Source organism: Cebus imitator, unplaced genomic scaffold, assembly GCF_001604975.1.
Source record: "Cebus imitator isolate Cc_AM_T3 unplaced genomic scaffold, Cebus_imitator-1.0 Scaffold17, whole genome shotgun sequence".
Classification (NCBI taxonomy): domain Eukaryota; kingdom Metazoa; phylum Chordata; class Mammalia; order Primates; family Cebidae; genus Cebus; species Cebus imitator.
In genome coordinates, this window is record NW_016107332.1 from 6241411 (window position 1) to 6247665 (window position 6255).

The 6255-nt window shown below is 39.2% G+C and overlaps 1 protein-coding gene across 1 annotated transcript in view; it reads right to left on the reverse strand.

Annotated features, from left to right (window-relative positions):
- Positions 1–6255, reverse strand: part of ZGRF1 (zinc finger GRF-type containing 1) — an 88528-nt gene that overhangs the window by 65456 nt on the left and 16817 nt on the right. The window lies entirely within an intron of this gene.

The following is a 6255-nucleotide window of genomic DNA, read 5'->3' on the forward strand; positions in this document are numbered from 1 at the left end:
ACAGGCATGCGCCACCATGCCCAGCTAATGTTTTGTATTTTTAGTAGAGACGGGGTTTCACCATGTTGACCAGGATGGTCTCGATCTCTTGACCTGCTGATCCACCCGCCTCGGCCTCCCAAAGTGCTGGGATTACAGGCTTGAGCCACCGCGCCCGGCAGTATTTCTAGTCTATCTGAAATCCATTTTGGCTATGGCTTAGGAAAAAAAATTCTACATTCTAAAATATTCACTCAACAAGTATTTCCTAAGTACAATGTGCCAGGCACTAGGGAAATAACAGTGAATAAGACAAAATTTAAAAAAAAAAAAATCCTTGAGAAAAGAGACACAGTAGACAAATAATAAACCAGATAAATTCAGATTATGATACAAAATGGCATCTCATCGAACAGTGATATGATACAGAACAATTTTTGATACAGGGATCAGGAAAAGTTTCTCATGGGAGGTAACATTTAAGTTGAGACTTCAAGAAAAAACTCAGCCATGACAAGGGTAAAAGTGTTCAGGTAAAAGGCTGAATATCAAACTCTGAGGCAGAAAAGTTGGCAAGCATGCAGAATAGAAAGGAGTGCAGGGTGGCTAGTTTTGCCACCTTATCAGGTATCCCTTTAAAAATAGGATTTTTTGGCCAGGCACAGAGGCTCGCACCTGTAATCCTCGCACTTTGGGAGGCTCAGGCCAGCGGATCACTTGAGGCTGTGAGTTTGAGAGCAGCCTGGCCAACATGGTGAAACCCTGTCTCTACTAAAATTACAAAAATTAGCAAGCTGTGGTGGTGCATGCCTGTAATCCCAGCTACTTGGGAGGCTGAGGCAGGAGAATTGCTTGAACCAGAGAGGCAGAGGTTGCAGTGAGCTGAGATCATACATTGCACTCCAGCCTGGGGGACAAGAGTGAAACTCCATCTCAAAAAAAAAAAAAGATTTTTTTTTTATAAATCTAAAATCACAAAAAGACAAATTTTAAAATGATAATTACTATAAAAAAATCACAGCTATAACTAGTGTAAACTTCATTTTTAGGCAATTGCTATTTATGACTTCATTATTTTCCTGCTAAAATTCAGAATAAAATAAAAAGTCATTTTGGAACTTGACATTTCTAAAAAGTTTTTTAAAAATACTGGATGGAAACTGATGTTTTCCTTTACTGCCTTTGCTACAGAATAACATTCTAAATTAACATTTCTAAGCTATATACAATTATCTCACAAAAAAATTTGGAGATTTTTTTAACATTTTCACACATTCTAAATTGGTGGCAAAATTTATTCTTCTCTAATTTTGCATTAAACTTCACGAAAGTACGTTATACCCTAGTGATTCAATCTTCTCAAATTGTCTCAAGCAACCAACTTAATCCTTTTTAGAGAAATATATTTACATCAAAAAAGCAAATTTAGTTGATCATTACTCATGGATTCTGCCTACTCCCTAAAGTTTATTTGTGACCCCCAAATCAGTATTGGCTTTACTTTCATGGTCATTTGCAGACATACATAGAGCAACAAAAAGTGAATTGCATAAAGCACATGTTCTCAAGGCAACGCTCTTGCCTTCTTGTTTTAGCTTACGCTGTAAACAATCGTCTTTTTCATGGTCGTTTAGTGCCACATTTTTCATTTCTGTGCTTTTTACTGGGAATTTCACTGTTTAAAATGTCCCCAAAGAGGCTCGGCGCAGTGGCTCATGCCTGTAATCTCAACACTCTGGGAGGCTGAGGTGGGCGGATCACCTGAGGTCAGTTCAAACCAGCCTGGCCAACATAGAAAAACTCCATCTGTAATAAAAATACAAAAATTAGCTGGGCATGGTGGCACACACCTTTAATCCTAGCTATTTGAGAGGATGAAGTGGGGGAATCACTTGAACCCAGGCGGCAGAGGTTGCAGTAAGCCGAGACCGCACCACTATACTCCAGCCTGGGAAACAGAGTGAGACTCGGTCTCAGAAAAAAAAAAGAATAAATAAGAGGTAAAAAAGTGGAGACTGTGTATGTAGCAAACGCCACTGCACTTCAGCCTGGGCAACAGAGTGAGATTCTGTATCAAAAAGAAAAAAAAAGTCCCCTAAGTATAGTGCCGTCTAGTGTTCCCAAGTGCAGGAAGACTGCGATGTTCCTTATAAAGAAAGTGCAAGTGTTAGGTAAGTTTTTTACAGGTAAGAGTTATATTGCTGTTGGCTATGAGTTCAATGTTAATGAATCACCAATACATATTAAATAAAGCGTCTTGGCTGGGTGTGGTGGCTCATGCCTGTAATCCAAGCACTTTGGAGGCCAAGGTGGGCAGATCACCTGAGGTCAGAAGTTCAAGACCAGCCTGACCAACATGGTGAAACCCTGTCTTAAAAATAAATAAATAAAGCATCTTTAAGCAGAAACATACATAAAACAAGATTATGTATTCATGAAATAATGAAAATGTTCTGACCACAGACTTGTAAGAAAGAACTTAACCCTGTATTGTATTTCCCCTAGGAGCAAGGCTTATTTACTAATTATGTGTTTTCAGTGACTTCACAGAACTACTGCAAATAATCAGAATCAACTGTAATTTTCAACTTGATGAGAGAAGAGTTGGTTTCCCAAACCAAATCATTTTTTTGAGAAAAAGTTTTGCTCTGTCGCCCAGTCTATAGGGCCGGGGCACAATCTCTGCTCACTGCAACTTCCACCTCACAGGTTCAACTGACTCTCCTGCCTCAGCCTCCCCAGTAGGTGAGATTACAGGTGCCCACCACCACACCCAGCTAATTTTTATGTATTTTATTAGAGACAGGGTTTCGTCATGTTGGCCAGGCTAGTCTCAAAGTCCTGACCTCTGGTGATCTGCCCACCTTGGCTTCCCAAAGTGCTGGGATTACAGGCACGTGCCACCATTACAGGCACGTGCCCAGCTAATTTTTGTATTTTTAGTAGAGACGGGGTTTCACCGTGTTGACCAGGATGGTCTCGATCTCTTGACCTCGTGATCCACCCGTCTCGGCCTCCCAAAGTGCTGGGATTACAAGCTTGAGCCACCGCGCCCGGCCTTCATAGTCTTATATGGTATCATAAAACCTTGTACTCATAGTTTTCATTAAAGCTTTTTACTTTCTTTCTTTTTTATTTATTTATTTATTTATTTTTTTGAGATGGAGTTTCACTCTTGTTGCCCAGGCTGGAGTATAATGGCAGTATTTCAGTTCACTGCAAACTCCACATCCCGGGTTCAAGCGGTTCTCTGCCCACCTCGCAGGTAGCTAGGATTACAGGCTGCCACAACACCTGGCTAATTTTTTGTATTTTCAGTAAAGACAGGGTTTCACCATGTTGGTCAGGCTGGTCTCAAACTCCACCCGCCTCGGCCTCCCAAAGTGCTGGGATTACAGGTGTGAGCCACCGCGCCCAGCTATTTTTATTATTTTAGAAAATAACAATTATCTTCAAACTTAATCACATTTCAAAGAATCATTTTAGTAGGTACAATAAGCTATTTATATTTTTCTTCAGAATCACATGAGATATTCAAATAAAAGTTGAATTTTACCTTCTGAGAGTAGTGCATTGTTCATTTACATTCAAATGTATACATTATTTACTATTGTATTCTTTAAAAGACAATGTTGTACCGTAATGAAAGTCAAAAGATCAATGACATACTGAAAGAAAACACTTACAACATATCATAAAGGGCTAATAATGCTAATATATAAAGAACTCTTAGAAATTAAGAATTAAAAAGCTGGACAAATGGTAGATAGAAAAGATAGTTCATGGAAAAAAATAAACAAATGATGTTTAAACATATGAAAAGATGTTCAATTTCACCTGTACTACTAAAAATACAAATTTAAAATGGAGTGAAAAGGTCGGGCGTGGTTGCTCATGCCTGTAATCCCAGCACTTTGGGAGGCCAATGTGAGTGGATCACTTGAGGTAAGGAGTTCAAGACCAGCCTGACCAATATGGTGAAATCCCATCTCTACTAAAAATTTAAAATTAGCCAGGTGTGGTGGGCACACCAGTTATCCCAGCTACTTGGGAGGCTGAGGCCTAATCACTTGAACCCAGGAGGTGGAGGAGGTTGCAGTGAGCTGAGATCGCACCACTGCACTTTAGCATGGGCAACAAGAACAAAACTCTGTCTCAAAAAGAAACCAAAAACAAATAAATTAAATACACTGAAAAGCCATTTCTCATCTATTATACTGGCAAAAATTCAAAAGCTGGGCAATACACTATTGGCAAGGCTGTGGAGAAACAGCCAGTCTTATAGATTACTGATGGGAATGAGAAATGATTAATTCCTATGAATAATTATATATAAATATATATATTTTTATACGGAGTCTGGCTCTGTCACCCAGGCTAGAGTGCAGAAATTCCCCTGCCTCAGCCTCCTGAGTAGCTGGGATTACAGGTGCACATGCACGCACCACCATGCCCAGCTAATTTTTTGTATCTTTAGCAGAGACCCGGTTTCACCATGTTGGTCAGGCTAGTCTCGAACTCCTGACCTCGTGATCCACCCACCTCGGCCTCTCAAAGTGCTGGGATTACAGGTGTGAACCACTGCTCCTAGCCTCCAGGATATATTTTTAAGTGAAAAAAGCAAGGTGTTAAAGAATATGAATTTAGTATTTTACTGAATATGGAGAAATAAGAATTTCTATATGGAGCTATTTATTTTTATAAAAAGAACCATAAGTATATTGGTTGCCTAGAGCAGGTGGGTAGGAATGTGACAAAGTATAAGAAAGGAATCTGAGAATGTTTCTATACAGCTTTGACTTTTGAACTCAGTTAATATTTTACATTGTCAGAAACAAATTGGGCCAGGTGCGGTGGCTCACACCTGTAATGCCAGCACTTTGGGAGGCCAAGGTAGGCAGATCTCCTGAGGCCAGGAGTTCAAAACCAGCCTGGCCAACATGGCGAACTCCGTCTCTACTAAAAATACAAAAAATTAGCCACGCATGGTAGCAGGCGCCTGTAGTCCCAGCTACTCGGGAGGCTGAGGCAGGAGAATGGCCTGAACCCAGGAGGCAAAGGTTGCAGTGAGCCAAGATCACACCGCTGTACTCGAGCCTGGGTGACAGAGCAAGACTCCATCTCAAAAAATCAAATCAATCAATCAATCAACAAGGATGGACAAAAATAGCCCTCACATAGACTAAAAATAATGAACTTAACTACATTTATATAAAATGCTAATATAATCATCCTAAGGAAAAAGTAACACAATTTTTGAACTAGTATTTTAATTCTACACTCTCAATAGAATATATTCTGAAAACAAAAACTACAAAGGATTTGTGAACTTTATGAATTTGTAAAGCTTTTTTACTAGCAGTAACAATGATATAACAATTTGGAAGCTCTCTAGTATTGCAGATTTGAGGAAGTATACCGATACTGGAACCCAGGATCCTTTCATATTATGGGAGTATAAAAATGCAATTATGAACTGGGCACGGTTGCTCATGGCTCACACCTGTAATCCCAGCACTTTGGGAGGCCAAGGCAGGCAAATCACAAGGTCAGTTCAAGACCAGCCTGGACAACATAGTGAAACCCTGTCTCCACTAAAAATACAAAAAAATTAGCCGGGCGTGGTGGCAGTCACCTGTAACTTGGGAGGCTGAGGCAGGAGAATCGCTTGAACCCAGGTGGCGGAGGTTGTAGTGAGCTGAGATTATGACATTGCACACCAGCCCGGGGACAAGAGTTAAACTGTTTTAAAAAAAATAAAAGAGAAACACAACTATGGAATGGAAGAAAGAGGAAAAGAACTCTATGGTATAGAACTGAAGTTAGGAGCATTAATATAAACTCACTTTTAAAAAAAATTATTCCCTACTACCTGTCTAAAAATGAATAATGATAAGACTAGATGTAATTAGTTTGGCATGGTGGGGCACACCTGTAATCCCAGCCACTCCAGCCTGGGTGACAGTGAGACTGTCTCAAAAAAAAAAAAAAAAAAAAGATTGACATATTCATACACATACATACATATATATGTATATTTTTTGACATATTCACTTAAATATGCTAATATATGCTTATATATGCATAGAATATTTCTGGAGGGGTATCTTAGAAGAAAACTGTAGCTAATTCTGAAGGGTAGACTGAGTGATGTGGTTGGATGGGGACTTACTTTTCATTGTATTACTCTCTATTAATACTGGTTTTATTAAGTACATGTATTATCCATTTAAACACTATGTAATTCTTTTTTTTTTTTTTTTTTTTTTTTTTTTT